At 48.1% G+C, this 14,868-nt stretch overlaps 1 long non-coding RNA gene across 1 annotated transcript in view; it reads right to left on the minus strand.

Moving 5' to 3' along the window:
- LOC129147853 (uncharacterized) overlaps window positions 1-14,868 on the minus strand; it is a 262,892-nt gene that overhangs the window by 73,074 nt on the left and 174,950 nt on the right. The window lies entirely within an intron of this gene.

Consider the following 14,868-nt stretch of genomic DNA (forward strand, 5'->3'; position numbering starts at 1 on the left):
ATGAAAGAAATAGAAAAAGGAAAGTAGACCATAGTCCTGAGGAGAGTCCCAGCTTTCTATAAATGAGTTTTCTATAAGAGGCTGGAGGCTCACTACCCAGCAGATGGTGACTGTGTTGTGGTGCCTGGACCACTGAGTGTGTGGAATGGGGATGTGGAGGTCAGAAGAGGAAGGTAAGGGGCTGCCAGGAAAACTCTTCCTGCAGCACAGTTATGCCTGGGGCTGGATCCTGAATCAACAGAATTGCATATAATACATACAGACTTTCAAGAAAGAATGCAAGATGGTGAGTTTAGGGGAGTTTAATCTAGGGAGCAGTGGGATAGTTCTCTTAGGAAAAGGGCAACATCCACAGGGCAGCCACCTTCACCCATCAGGTCTGGCAACTTGCCCGCTTCCCAGAAAGTTCTGGAAACAAGGAGGCTAAATTATCCATTCATAGTTGCTCCTTATTGGAGGGAGGTAAAGTTGATTTACCTCTGGGCATGTTAGCAGAACCCCCTTGGTGGTGGTGGTAGTGGGGTTCCCAGCTGTGGAAACTGCAAGATCAGAGATAGTCCAAGGAATAAGGGGAGTGAGGAAGAAGTGGTTCAATCAGACCAATAAAATAGTATTTATGTCTAGGAGCCTGAGGACTGTCCCAGGTAGGATAAAGCCAAGATTACTAGAGATGACCTTGAATGGAGGTTGGAGAGGAGGAAGTGGGAGGGAACAAGGCAATCAGGAAGAAATGCTTCCTCTCTGACCTTGGCCTCCACATTCCACAGGACGGCCTCCAAAAGGGTGGGAACTGGCACAACATTTCTTAGAGGAAACAAGAGCTGGCTTTCCCTGGGAGAAGCCAAAGAAAGGGGGAAGTTAATTAAATGAAAATTGAGGAAGCTTAGGGCCACACACTGGCTGAGAGTAATCTGGGTAAGGTCATCAATCATCATAAACTAGTGGATCCCGCCCCCCAACTCCCCTACCCACACACACCCCAAGGGCACACAGGACAGGCTCTAGATGCCTCCCTGAGAAGCAGGAGTGCAACAGGGAGTCAGGACTAAAAAAACTCAGCCATATTCTAGTGTGAACCAGCCCAAAGACAGCTGTCTTTCTGTGTGAGAATTATGGGCCCTGGGGAAAAAGATTCATTTGATGTGAATGCTGAGAAGGAATTTATCTGCTGAGATGGACTCCCTATGGTCAACCAAGGGCCCAGATTTTATGAATAAGAGGAGTCTAGCAGCCATTTGCTGACAGGTGCTCCTCGCACAGTCTGTACATTGGGAAGAACCACAGACTGAACTCACCTTCCCCACACTGTGCCCTGCAGGTTTATGCGTCTGAGTCAACCACTGCAGGGAAGCCCTGGTTTTTTCTACAAGGAACTGAGACAGCCCTGTCCAATCAGAAGTACGCAAATTGTCCTTTGCAGCTACACTGACCAATCAGAACTGCACCATTTGGATACCTCATTTACATAAAACAGGCCTAACTGAGAACCTGGGCAGGAACTTTCCCTATGAAAGGCAGCCTTCCCTTTGCCTGGGTGGAACACAATTTAGGTTGCTACCGGAATCAGTGTTTCCTGGGCTGCAGCTCCTTTTGCGCAGATAAATGCTTTTTATTCCTTATTACAGTCTAAAATTAGTTTTGGTTTACAGACATAACACTTCATGAGTTTACCATTCATTTGTCAATAATCATAGCTGTATTTTGAACTTTCTTATTATAATTTTCAGTTTTCCATCTATTTATGCTTTGTCTCTCCTGCTAGATTGTCAAGTCCTTGAGACCAGAGACTCTCTAGTACATTTATTTTTCTCTCCACATCATTCCACCTATCTATCATTGTGTGGCGTTTACCCCTACGGTTCTCACTGCTAGGAATGCAGCGATAAACAGCGCCTAATCCCTAGCTTTCATGAGTCTATGGTGTTATATAGTATGTATGTACGTACATAGATGTCATATTGTATATAATTCCACAAAGTGCCAGTGTTAAGAAGGAGGCACATGGGAGTATAGCTAGGAAGAGTTCATTAAAACTGGAATGAAATAAACCTGGGTTCAAGACTGCCACTTACTAACAATGAGACTTCTGTGAGTTATTTACACCTCTCTGTAATGGAGAAATAACAGAACCTTCAGAGAGACAAGGTGAGATCAAATGATACAATGCATGGTATAAGCTCATTACAGGGTCTAGCACAGAGAAGTGCTCAAATTTATTAGCAAAAAGAGAAATAGAAAAGGAAGCTCATGACATGATGCCAAGACATTCACTTCTGATTCTCCACACAACATGATTTAACCAACAACTATTTCCTCGGGGCATTTTCAAATTCCCTCCGTGAATTTCACCTGGGTGAGTGGCCAGGAATCTGCAAAAGGTGAGGAGACCAGGAGCTTGCTTTTGAACTACACTGACCTCAGTTTCCAACTCAGGAGTTCTTTCTCAGCTGGAACCAACAAGGAACTAAAGCCACTACACAGTCCCTCCAACGTGCATGCAAAAGCTCCGTGGCCACCAAAGAAGGACTTCAAAAAGCCTATTGAAACGCATGGGTGTCTCCCAGAGGGCATACTGTCCTAAGCTGATCTCACTTCCCTGTCTGCACGTTTTTCTTCATGGGGAGGCCTGGTAAATGGTTGAACTCGGGGGGGGGGGGGCAGGGGGAGGAGGGTGCTGGATGAGCAGTTGTGGGCTAAGATGGTAGACACTCCCTAGTTGTACTCCCCTCAACACCAATGGGGGATGGTGTTCAAGCCCCTTTGTGTGTGGCCTCAATGCAAATGGAAGACAAAGAGATGTCTTCTTACCTCCCCCGAGGCTACACCTTCTCTCACCTGGTAATGGATGCCCAGCTAAGGAGGCTCTCTAGTGATGAGTTTGCAATAAAGCAAAATCACTGGAGCATCCACATGCTCTGTTCCCAGTTTGCCATTAACCTGCTCATAAGGCAAAGGATTCAAGCAATGGAGGTGACACACAGTAGCCGAGTCCAACAACTATTTTTAACGGCACTATTATGGGGTACACTACACACCAGACACTGTTCTAAGTAATCTCTGACACTGGAGAGGCTTCTATGAGTTTGAAAGGGACTTTCATATACATTTCCTTTTTAGTAATCATAATAAGCCTGAAAGGTAGGTTTGCTGTTTTTTAATCTAAAAAAAAATTAATTTCCAGAAAATAAAGTTATCTATTCAAGACCATTCAGCTTGTGGTAGGGATAAGACTCATGCCAGATGTTTTGATTCCAAAACCTGTGCTCTTCCCACAGCACAAATAAGACAAAAGAGAAGAGAGTTCCTGTCCTCAAACTGCTGGTAATAAAGTAAGGGAAAGACTCAAGCATGTGATATTAACATTTTGATCTAGAGCAACAGGTAAGTGGGCCATATTGGGGAATGTAGAAGCAAGGAGCAAAAGCAAAAGGATTTGCAAGGAGTGTTGGGGTGGGGGTTGTATTCCTCAAGGCTCTGGTTTTTGATACAGGTGACAGAAAGCAACTCAAACCAGCTTCAGGAACAGGCTCCAACTGGCTTCAGGTACGGTGGAATCCATGGACTTGAGGACGGTCTTTAGGATTTGACTGCATCGGGTCCCCTCTTTGCTTTGCCTTTCTCTTTGTCAGCTTCATTCTCAGGCAGGCATGTCCAAGGGATGGTCCTGCCACTCCAGGCTCCCATGCCAGAGATTTAGAAATCTCAGCAGAGTGTCTCTTCCCAGACAACTCCAGCAGAAGGCCCGGGTTGCATTTCACCATGCTGCCTTTGGTCACAGATGGGCCAGCTCTGGCCATAGGGTCACCCACAGAGCCAAGGGCTGAGGGCAGTCCCACCAAAATCACATGAGCTCAGGGGGGTGGGATGGTTCCTCAAGGAAAAACTAGGGTGCTCTAACCCAGGCCAAAATACTCCCAGGGCTGAGCGGGGCAGCTCCTGAAGGTGCCCAGGCAGGTGTTTCAGCCATGAGAGCAACACCGCATGCGGCAGTGATGAAGACCCAGGAAGGGGAGTCACAGAGTCCTTGTTCTCATTCCAGCTCTTTCTGCAACTACTGATGTGACTTTGAACAAGTCATTGAGCCGCTCTGGGCCTCAGTTCCTCAAGCCTAACAGGGAATAATCATTTCAATAATAGTAATAACAAAAAACCCCGGGGTTGCTGTGAGGTTCATGATATGATCCAATTGGATGAGATCATAGACATGAAAGCCTTTTGAAATGCTAAGTGGAAAAGATTTATAAATATCAGAGTGTATTTGAGGCAAGGGACTAACATCAGCAGAGACAGGAGACAGGAATCAGTAGTGTGTGTACAAGAATAATAAGCAGACTGGACTACTTGGTCAGAAAAGCCAGGCCGATGAATGCAAAACCTTCCGTACGGTGACCCCCACACACCCAGGCTGAAACCGGGTCTCAGGAAGTCAGATTTCTCTTTCTCTGGACAGTCCTGGGAAGAGGGCTCTCTCTTATGGTTGTATGTCGGTACCTAGAAAGGCGCCCCAGGTAATCCCAGTTAGGGAGGACTTCCCCATGGACAGCCAGCTTTCCCAGGTGGGGGTGGGGGCATGCTGGCTCTGCCCTGGCCCGTGTTTGGTTTGTGGGAGGCCCCTTCTCCTGCCCACCACCAAAGAAATCACAGCAACAGGTGGGGAGTGGAGCATTGGGGAGGGCCCGGCCAAGGTCCCTAGAGGGTGGGGCAGAGGGTGAGGAATGGGAAGGTAGCAGATGGGACTCGGACAGTTATAGCTCTCAGGTGTGACCAGCCCTGATTAAGGAAAATCACTTCTGTTTACTAACCAGTTTGCTGGGCCCTTCCAAGTCCAGCTACATTGCTGGCTTAGACCTGCTGAGTTTTTCTCAGTCCACGAGGACCAGGGGAGGGCTCTGGGAAGGGTGGGAGAGGGTTTGCACGTTGCCAGACCTCTGTATGTTATGGGAAGACCTGGGGACCTCAAGATATGGATTTGTCTCAGCAATGAGAGGGGGGTTGGGGAGGGCCGGAGTTGGCTGGTCTGTTCATCTCTAACATCTGTAGGATAAATACAGGACAAAGGAGACAACGCTCATCAGGAAAAAAGGAGGGGAGGACTCTGCTCCTGGCCCAGCTTGCAGACCCGCTCGGGAGCCTCCTGACCATCCCAGGCCTGCTCAGATGAGATTCCAGAGAGAAATAAGGAGGAAGAGAAATAACTTGCTTGAAGCCCTTAACAATTTACAAAGCAATGTCACATAATGTACCTGATTCAATATTCCCTGTGATACAGGCACACAGGTTTTACTACGGAAGCCGGTCAGAAAGGTGATGGCATTGTTCAAGATTCCCATTGCTGATCCGTGTGAGAGCCAAGATCAGAACGCCCACGTTTGGTGCTCTCTTGCTACTGCGTCTGAAACCCTAGAAGGTTGGCACTATTCTCTGCCCCGGCTGGCCCTGCCCTGGAAAGCCTGTTTGGGTCCCTGATGGTTAAGGACACAGGGAAAGGGGTCTGAAGGTGTGTGTTATAATCTTAAATCTGCCCCGTTTAAGTCTGCCTGGGTGACTTGCTCCGGGTTTTAGTTTTGTCGTCTGCAAAATGGAGGTGGCATGATCCACCCAGCACACCCCACGGAGGCCTTGAAGCCTCAGCAGTGGAGTGTGGCAGGAGCTCTGGAGGGTTTCCTGTGCTGCCCAGACAGGTAAGCGAGGTTTCCCAGGCTCCCTTACTCTGACTCTTCTGCCCTTGACAGTGGATGCTCCCCTCAGGCCAAGCTGAGGGAGGGGACCGTGTCAGTCTCTGATAGATGCTGCCTCATTCGCTCAGGAGCCCTCTCGCGCAGCCTGTTTTCACCGACTCTATCCTGGGCAGGCTGCCCAGGGGCCCGTTTTGCTGGAAGGATGAGCCACGGGGAGAAGAGCAGCTCCACAGGTGAGCCAAAGAGACAGTCGGCTCAGAGCCTTTAAAATGTAAAATGTTCTCTCGGGAGTGTGTGAAGACCTGATTTGTGAGAGATCAAAGTGGGGACGCACAGCTCCTCCCCGAATCAAAGGCTCCTTGCTCTCAGGAACAGACAGCAAAGATTCCCCCTGCAAGAAGAGCCAAGCATAACAATGGAGACTGAAAGGCTGCCACCTCCCCCGGGCCGGGAGGGGGCCTGGCTGCCTTTGCAAACATCTGCACCTGGGCCGCACCTGCCAGGCGAGGACTGACCTGGAAGCAACAGAGTGCACCTGCTCTTCTGATGGTCCCACTAAATCCTACCATGTCTCCTGCCCTCCTGCTGTGCGCTGGCTGAGGGATGGGGCAGGGAGAGCAGCTTCCAGTTCCAGCCCTTCTAACTCATCCCTCTGTGACCTTGGGCAGGTCTCTAGCTTAGCCAGGTTTACCCAACACTCCTGTGGATGCAAACCCTCCGTCCTGTTCACTCTCAGGGAGCCGTGCGGCTCAGTCAGGACAATGGATGGGGCCCTGCTCCAAGGTCAGGAATGAGCCATTCGTGTGTGATTGTTGGTGGCTTTGACTGAAGAGCACAGAGAAGGGAAGAGATAACCTCAGCCTTCCACAGTACTGGGTTCCAACTAGATGTTTGATTCCAGAAAATTGAGGCTACAAGAGTGATGGCCCTCAGCTTTCCACCCCCATCCCTACCTATAGGTGTCTTTACACTCACCCATCCTAGTATCAAAGGATGAGGCATCCCTCTTCTTCAAGGCTAACCAGGATGCCCTTGGCTCTACCCTGTTCCATATCTTCAAGACCTTGCTTCATTGGTTGTATTCAACCCCCTCCTCCATGGGCAAGCCTTCCTTTTGGTCTATGAACATGTTCAACACATCGCATCCTATAAAATAAGCAAACTAACACTTTGCTCCACAACCCTCTTTGGCTTTGACCCAGCCTCTTTCCTCCTTTTGTCACTTCTTAAAAGATTTGGCTATCTTCTGGGCCTCCATTTCTGTTCCTCTCTCATCCTCAAACTAATTTCAATCTGGCTGCAGCCTTCACTCCTCTATTAAACTTCTCTTACTTATATAAAATTATAATTTGGGGAAATACTGTCTCAAATTCTGGACTTAGGGTACAGTAACCACCTGTGCCTGGTTAGTGCTGAGAATATATGAACCCTTGGATGCTGGACTTATGGGTAAAAGATGTAAATGTGGCCCAGTTATGAGCCATGATGACTTTTGAGAAAAATCAGAGGAACATTGAAGGGATTAAGATTGAAATTACAATCTGGGAGAGAATATAGTTGGGTAAAGGATTTTTCAGGAAAAGGACTAAACGTATGTATCATATAAGTTCACAAAATCTAAGGAGGGAAAAAGAGTCCCTAAGAAGTAACTGCTGAGAATTGATGTTTATCCAAACCCTACAGATATTCAATTTCTCAATAAGACCTTTCAGATTGAAAGAGGATACTGGTGTCAGGTATGCTCAGACCAGCTCAAGGCATTCTTTTTATTCCCCTGGTGGATGATAGACCAGGTTCCTGGTCTGGGTCAGGCAAACATTCAGGCTGTGGAAAAACTGATGCAGACAAAACAGTATCTTCTACCAGATCCTAGAGAAATCTGTAAGAATACAGTACCAGGGATGGGGGGAAAGAAACCATATAGGACCAACTCTGGTCACGTAGAGAGTTATACATGGGAGATCCTGCAAGGCTCCACCTTGAGAATTTTTCATGCACCCTGAGCCATGAAGACTGAAGTTTCCATGTGATTCCAATTTAGGCCTCTGGGATTCACATGCTAGATTCATAAACACAGATCAGCGGCCCAGTGAGATGTCCTGTAATTTTATTCCTGATTAGAAAAAAAATGGCTTCCGCTTCCCATCTGCCAGGGCACCTGAGAATGAGCAGGAGTAGCTGAGTCAAGTTTTCTCTAGGGCACTGTGTGTCTATGACACTGGATTCTAAATGACACTGAATTCCATTGCTTCTCGAGGAAGCCCCCTAGATTTTCACTGTTGGTAAATCTACTCAGTGCTCAAGAGATAAAAGAGATGAGTCTGTCAGCCAGCTGGGAACAAGATCAACAAAGCTCAGACTAGAAACTCTGCAGTGGATTTTAGGAGCTGGAAGTAATGAGCGTTGGACTCTACAACTTGAAGACATATCCCTGGCAGCTGTGGTCCCTGAGCATGAGGCAGGCATGTTCCCCCAAACAAAGTCAGGCACTCTCATAAGCACCATCTATAGAAATTCTGAGACAAGAGTGCCTACCCCAAAACCAGACTTAGGAGCTCGAGGGGAGGGAGAGAGTCATAGTACAAAGGGAAACTGTCTCCCTGTGCCGCATGGTCTCAGAATGTCCTGGAGAAGGACCTCCCTCTTTAGCTTGTACCTCCACAGATAGCCCTGTACATTATAGTATGAACTAGGTTTATTTTTCCTTTCATCAATCTTCTCACTTTCTAATGCTCCTGAAGTAACCTTTCTAAAATGTATATCTAATGTCCTGTTTTTCCCTAAAGCCCTTTAATGACTCCTTTTAGCTTTCAGATAAAGTTCTAACACAACTAAATGATGACACCCTCCATGATCTGGCTCCTCTCTTCCTCTCTAGCTCCCTTCCAGTTCTCTTCCATATATGCAGAAACACATGCAGTTCCCTGAATGGAACATGCAAACTTCTGGCCTCTGTCCCTTTGTGCATGCTGTTCTCTTTTTCCAAAATAACTTCCTTCTCCCTAATGTCAAAAATCAGCTCAAGTATCCACCCCTCTTCACTTTCCCAGTTGGTGAGGGCTCTGTGCCCCCAATGTTCCTAGTCCCCTCCCCTTAGCACTGCTCATATGCTACTCTACTCCGTGGCTACCATTCTGTCTCCCAGAGTCCTAGGGTCCTTGGAAGAGTACCAATCATTCATCTTTGTGTCCCAGTACTCAGGATGATGCCTATCACATAGTTGGTGCTCCACCCATGTCTTACAGCTGGCTGTGTCTGAGGAATGGAGAAGAAAGAGAGGTCCTCACGTGGGAGTGGTGGGAAGGCACTGAGAATACTTTGCTCGAAGTTGTGATGAGGGCTGAGCTCTAGTTTGGTGATGGACAGATGGCCACACTCCTCTGCCCACTGGCCCTCAGTCAGCTCTTCATGCCACCCGAAGTCACCTCTTTATTGCCCAGCCTTCCATTTTACTTCATTCTTTTGGATGAGGGCAATGGGTTTGACCTGCATAGAGCTGTCCTCTAAAAAAATGAAGCCATTTCACTCCTTCACCAATTAGATCTCTTTCCTGCACACCTCACTCTGTCCCCTTGCACACCTGTTCTCTCTGTGTTAGAGTTTAAAAATGCATCAGTAAGATACCCCTCAACCTGAGCTGATCCTGCTACTAACACAGAGTGGCAGTTTTAAGTAGAGTAGCCTCCATTTGTCACTTCTAATCATAGGCTCTGTGGAAGGAGTCTTAGAAAGACTTCATCGCCTTAAGAACACAGAGGCCCTCTGCCATGGAGCTGCATGCTGCCGGACAGACAGACAGGAGGGAGGACAGAAGCCCGCGTGCCCAAGATCCTTCCTGCGATCCACCGGTGCTGTGCCAGCACTTCCAGACCAGGTCCCTGCGAGTGAAGCTGACAACTCGACATGGCCCTCATCCTTCCCAATTAGCATCCAGCTCCTGTGCTCTCGCTTTTGCTGTCTGCTTCCCTCTGTGCCTCTGGCCCCTGTAAAGGAACAAGGTCTCTGCTGTTTTCCCTCAAGACCCTCTTCATCTGAGCCGACTTCAGACCATGAACACTTAGAATGTAACAGCTGAAAATAGACTCGTCCGAGAGATCTACTGTAGCATCCTCATTTTCTAGGTCTGCTGGGGAGAGGCACTGGGAAATGGTCACACAGGCTAATGTTGAACCAGGTCTCTTCTCAATTCCTAGCCCAGTTCTCTTTGCTTCTCTAACTGGCTACCCATTAGAATCACCTGGGAAGCTTCGAAAAACAACACACACACACAACAAAAAAACAAACAAACAAACAAAAACCCAAACCCTTGCCCAGATCCCACCCTCCAAGTTCTTATTTCATTGACTTTGGGGGACTCAGGCACCTGTCTACATACTTTAGGAATTCCCATGCAATGCTAACGTGGAGCTGGGGTCCAGAATCACTGCATGGACCATACATACCACTTCTCAGCCTCTTTCCTAGCCTCTGTCCACATCCACTGGGTATGGGACAGGATGGGGGTGGGGAAGTCATTAGGAAGAAGGCGGGGCTGCCCTATGGGAGGTAGAAAAGCACTCCGGTAAGAGGTTCTGTGGGCCAGACCAGAGGTCCCTAACTAGTGGTTGCTTCATTCCTTCTGCAGAAGGGGTTCCGTTTTGTTTGAATCTGTGCTGTCAACCATTTTTACTGGCCGTGGGACCAGGTACTAATTTCTATGTGGTGTTGTGAAAACACAGATAAAAGGGGACTTGATTTCTGGGACAACAGATAGCACAAGAAACACAGGCAAAAAAGCTGAAAATCTTGCAAAGAAATATGCTTCCAGAAGCTCACATGTGCACCAGCCCTGGCTGTGAGCACAGTTGGCCCTGGAGCCTTAAGTTATTGATCCCTTAGACCCAGTGTGTCCTGCTCACTGGAGGCTCTCCATCAACATTTGATGTTTGAACGGAAACCCCGAACTGGAAGGTGAGAGAGGCACCAGAAATAAGGATGAGGAAGAAGTGAATTATCCCATCTACAAGGAAGGACACCCCAGAGGGCAACTGGGCATGTTTCCTAGAGCTGACTTCCCATGTCTGGCTGGTCGCAGGACTCACCCGAGTTTTTAAAAATCCAGATACTTGGTCCCACCTAGACCTGCTGAATCAGAGTCTCTAAGGGTGGTACCAGGAATCTGAATTATTTTATGAGCCCCTCAGGCAAGCCTGATGATCAGTCATTTCTGCCTGTGAGAACCTTAAACCTGAACCTGAAGCATATAGTCAAGTGATTTAAAGCCCTCATTGGAGTCAAACTAACTAACCTAATTAATTGTGGTCAAGACGTGACAACTTGCTAGCTATTCCCCTTCAGCACGAAACTCTCCCTCTCTGGGCCTAGTACGTCATTTGTGAAATCCGCAAATGGTACACTATCTATTCTAGCACAATCCCTGGCAGAAATAATCCCCTAACAATCGAAAGCAATTGCCATGTTGCAAGAGGGACAGGAGGAGCCTAAACCTCGGAGGACTGACATCTGGGGCGCGTGAGGATGGCTCCTTGCCTCTCCAGCCCAGATCAGTTCAGGACAGATAACTGGGTGCCGGGGAGGATGTGAGGACTCTCATTTCGTGCAGCCTTGCCCGGGGCCCAAGGGGTGAGGTTGACTGCAGCAATCCTTGAGCTCTGGGAACTCATTCGTCTTCACTTGTGTTTCACTCATGTTGTGATGTGGCAAGACCTTGAATCTCTCTGTGTTCCAATATCCTCTTTGCAAAATGGGGATAATGATGTCCTTTCAATATCACAGAGAGGCTGGGAAAATCAAAACAGATCAAAGCACAGTCTACCCTGCTCAAGCTCTAGTCACTGAATGCTTTCAATGGTCAGGTGTCATGCTAAGAGGCCCCTGGGCACTACCTCATCAGACCCTTGGAATGGCCTTGCAGGGAAGTTACCAGAGGAGAAGGGGTGGGGAAGGGTGAAGAGGGTAAAGAGGGCCAAAGATGAGGTGACAGAAGGAGACTAGACTTCGAGTGGCGAGCACACAATAGATTATACCGGTACAGATGTCCTAGTACCAAGTTGTACTCCTCAAATTTCTATCTTGTCATTAACCACTGCTACCCCAAGATATCTCATAAATGTTTTAAAATGTAAACTCAAATAAATATAAAAAATAAAAATGTAAAATAACGTTTCATACACTGTCCAACAAGTTATGTCTCTCCTAAAACATTCAAAGCATCTATTTAAAAGGAAAACATATATGAAAAGTTTTATTTCATACCTGTTTTATAGTTAGGAAAGGGAGGCTTGGAGAAGGTGAGGAACTCAAAGTCCCCAGGCGTGTAGGATCGGGAGTCTAAGGCTTTAGTAACCATGACACCGCATGTCCCCACAGTCCGCCAGTGCTTCAAGAACCTTCTTCCTTATCCAACTCAATCCTCTTGTTGGCCAGGAAAACGAAATATTCTTTTCTTCATGTCTGAGTGCCATATTCGAGCCCAGTCTTGGCCTCAGAGGCCCGAGTCTCCCCACTCTCCCGCTCTCTCCCAGGGCAGGGCTCCAGCAGAAGGGGGCCCGGCCTGCGAAGGGCAGCGTGCTGAGTAAGACTGCGCTTTAAAGGATACATTTCTCATTCAGTCGAACCTTCTCAACTTAGCGGTCTCCATTTTGTTAAGCCAGCCAGCTGTTTTGACTTGCTGGGTATTTAACTGTACCTCTACATAGGAAGACCCGGCCTCTAAGAACCCACAGCGACAAAACGGACAGAGAGTGGCATGCGCAGGTTAGAGAAGGTTTTGCTTTCGCATTCTTTTAAATCGGTTCTAAATTTGTTTCTTTTCCTTTCCTTAAATATTTGACAAAGTAGCCGAAACCGGTTTGGCTCAGTGGATAGAGCATCGGCCTGCGGACTGAAGGGTCCCAGGTTCGATTCCGGTCAAGGGCATGTACCTTGGTTGCGGGCACATACCCAGTGTGGGGTGTGCAGGAGGCAGCTGATCGGTGTTTCTCTCTCATCGATGTTTCTGACTCTCTATCCCTCTCCCTTCCTCTCTGTAAAAAATCAATAAAATATATTTTTAAAAAAATATTTGACAAAGTGACTGGGGGAAGGGAGAAGGAAAAGTTTACATGTTAAAGAAAACAACCCAGAATGCCTCTAAGTAATGAGAGTCGCTAGACACAGGCCCACATTTACCCACAGAAGCCGCACTATCGACAGCGTTTCGGGGACACGGGTATTGCACAAAGAGAGGTGCACCGGGAGCTTCTTGATGTTGAATCGGGGGTTACGACTAAGACTCAAAGGGCTGGCTGGGTGCCTAGTAAGTGAAAAACAGCAGGAGACGCGAGTCTGTGGATCCCCCTCTCGTGCTGAATGCCGCCTTCGGAGCCCCAGTCTGGCTCTCCTGGCCCAGAGCTCTGTTTCCCAGGAACCTGAAAACCTGCCAAATCCATCACTCGTGATGAGCGGGTGAGCGGAGGAGCCCCTGATTTATGTCAAACCATCCTGGGGGCAGAGCTGCCTTGCGAAAAAGGACTGTCAGAACTGATCAATGAATAAACGAAGTGGCTGACCAGGGGGACAGCTCACTGTCTTCACTTTTAGGGATTTTGTAACGAGAGGAATCACGAAGACTCACTCCGAGGCATGACGGTATTGGCACCGAGCCCCCTTGTTATACTTTTCTTGGGGCTAGGGAGGGGAGCAAATGGAAGGACGTCAGGCAAGGGATTGTTGAGAGGTGGTTCCAAGGGAAGATGCATTCACCCAGCTCAGTGGAGGGGGTTTCAGATGCTGCTCAGGGACGTTCTGAAATGGGGAGGCCCTGATCTGCATGGGAAAGGGCCGGGCATGCTGCACAGACACGCATTTGTCAACTTCCTCCGTGGCTGGGCTCACAATGCCTGTGTACATAACTCAGCCAGGGAGGATGGCAGACCAAAGCGCTGGCAGTTATTGTGCTATGAAATATGCATTAATTGCATTAAACATTCAGTCCGAAACTCAGCAGCGAGGCCCTTTTTGTCAATTTTTATAGTGCACAGACAGGGAGACCAGGATGCCGATGGCAATGGCCTTCTGCGTGGACCCCGATGCCGGAACGCCCCGAGCTTCTGCTCAGATGTTCCAGGCGTGGCCTGTGGCTCCCCGCTCAGCAGCACGATGCTGATGGGCCAGGGTCACTCCCTAGGGCCCCCCCTCCCACCTCTGCCCTGCTCCCCAGATGCCACAGACCATGTCTTGAATCTCGGCACACGTCACAGGGGATCCAGATGTGAAGGTAGAGGGCTCAGTAGAGTCTGTCCCCACCAGCGACTTCCCTCTAACAAGGGAATGTGGTTCTCACTTGGATTTGGTTATTAATTCAAAGTGTGTTTTATAAGGGGAAGAAACCATGTCAAAGGTAAGAGTCAAAGGTGAGAGAGAGAGAGAGAGAGAGAGAGAGAGAGAGAGAGATATTAATGTGTGCTGGAGGAGTTAAACCTTAGGGTTCAAAGTATGTTTGGTTTTTCAACTTACACAAAAGGAAGAGCAAGTCTCACCCAGGCATTCAAGGCCCTCTTTAACAAGTCCCAACCTACCTTCCCAGCCTCACAGTCCATGGTTTCCCTACTCCTAAGCCATACTCTTGCCAAACTGAGTGACATAGTCCCCAAATTTGCTTTTCTGTCTTCCTGCCTTGACCACACTGTTCTACCATCGAGTGAGCATCATCCCCATTTGCCCTGGAAGGCCCATGTCCCAGGAGACGCCTCGGGGCTATTGGTCACCTGTGGTTCATTCTGCCTGGAATTGATGGCCTCCCTCTCCATTTCTGCCTGGATAAAGCCTTCAAAGTCATGTCAACTACCACAATCTATTACACCGTTCTTAACATTGATCTCTCTCCCTCCATAAACCTCTAACATACTTCATGGATGCCTCTCCCTCTGCCATTCATTCAACCAACCTTTACAGAGAGCCCCTCTGTGCCATGTCCTCCGCCAGGCACCCTGCCCACAAGGTCTGTGGGGGAAACAGATAATTCAGCACTTTTAACACAAAGGTCTAAGGATTAAAAAGAGAGAAACTGACCAAGAGTCATCAGAGATTTAGAACAAGGGAGATTGCTGTAAGTTCTGAATATTCTGCAGATTTCACTTCCAGGACAGTAATTCCTGGTAGATGTAAGGTCTTTGTTACTGAAATCTCCTCACTGGAATTCTTTTTATTT

The sequence above is a fragment of the Eptesicus fuscus genome, chromosome 22, assembly GCF_027574615.1.
Source record: "Eptesicus fuscus isolate TK198812 chromosome 22, DD_ASM_mEF_20220401, whole genome shotgun sequence".
Classification (NCBI taxonomy): domain Eukaryota; kingdom Metazoa; phylum Chordata; class Mammalia; order Chiroptera; family Vespertilionidae; genus Eptesicus; species Eptesicus fuscus.